A 1127-nucleotide genomic window follows, 5' to 3' on the forward strand; every position below is an offset into this window, starting at 1 on the left:
TAAAAGCATAAACCAGAGCAAAAGTATATATCCCCTCCATAATAAACTTAACAATGTTCTGGTTGCATCATGTTTGATCTGAGCTTTCTGCAAGTATGTTCATGCAGTTCCCAATCAAAGTGTAGATATCCCTAAAGGTATAAAACTAGAAGAGAAAGCACCTTCATTTTTAAATGAATGCCATGAACAACCGTGCACAGCTTATGACATCAAGTCAACAAAAAACTCTTGACTCCACAAGCGGTGACTTTGACTAAGTGACTGCCTGACTAGCTAACGGGCTGTCTTTCTGACTTGACTCCTACATTTCCTTCCAGACATGCGACGGCTGATTTCTTCCGGTTGGCTTTGACCTCGGTGGGCCTCGGGGTGAATGCGTGTGTCCTCTTGGTGCTCTGGGAGCGTTTAGGCCGAGCGTGGCTGTTCTGCTGTGCTGTGGGGGTATTGATGGGGCTGTGAAGCGTGATATTAGGTGCAGGTCTTTCGCGCCGGGACTCCTCGGAGCCGTAACGATCTCGAAAGCATCGGCGACCTCTGAGCGGTGAGAGACAGGAGCCGCTCAGCTGGAAGAAAACGCCGCTTTGTGCCACAACGGGGCAGAACTGCTGTCAGAACACAGATTACTGCACAACATGGGACGTACTGCACAGAACACACTCAACCGTACACACACATTAAATAAGTGGTGAATTTTTTAGAAGATTTAGTCTCACATGATGGTTTGAAAATAGTTTTAAGGTTTGTGAATTTTCTCTCATCTCCTACAGATTTAGTTTCTTGTAAAAATAATAGAATATTGAATTTGATTCGGCTGGATTCACCTTTGATTTGACCTGTTGTCTTTTTGTTTGAGTGCTTTTTTGATTATGCAGTGTTTTATGGGCTGCTCAACATAATAGAAAGCTTTTTGCAGCCTTGTGCCCTTTTAGTTTTTTTTGTCCTGAGTCCACCACTGACTTCAACTTTACTTTAACCATTAGTGAATGGAAATTAGCAGCCGGTCAGTCAGCTCTTAAAGTACTATTTTCAGGTTTCCTTTAATGGTTTGGAAGCTTGTGTGTCATCCTTTTTGTGGAAAATGATACTTTAATGCATTAGTTTTTCAGTCGTTCAATTTGTTAAAACAT

This window comes from Anoplopoma fimbria, chromosome 6 (genome assembly GCF_027596085.1).
Source record: "Anoplopoma fimbria isolate UVic2021 breed Golden Eagle Sablefish chromosome 6, Afim_UVic_2022, whole genome shotgun sequence".
In the NCBI taxonomy this organism is placed as follows: domain Eukaryota; kingdom Metazoa; phylum Chordata; class Actinopteri; order Perciformes; family Anoplopomatidae; genus Anoplopoma; species Anoplopoma fimbria.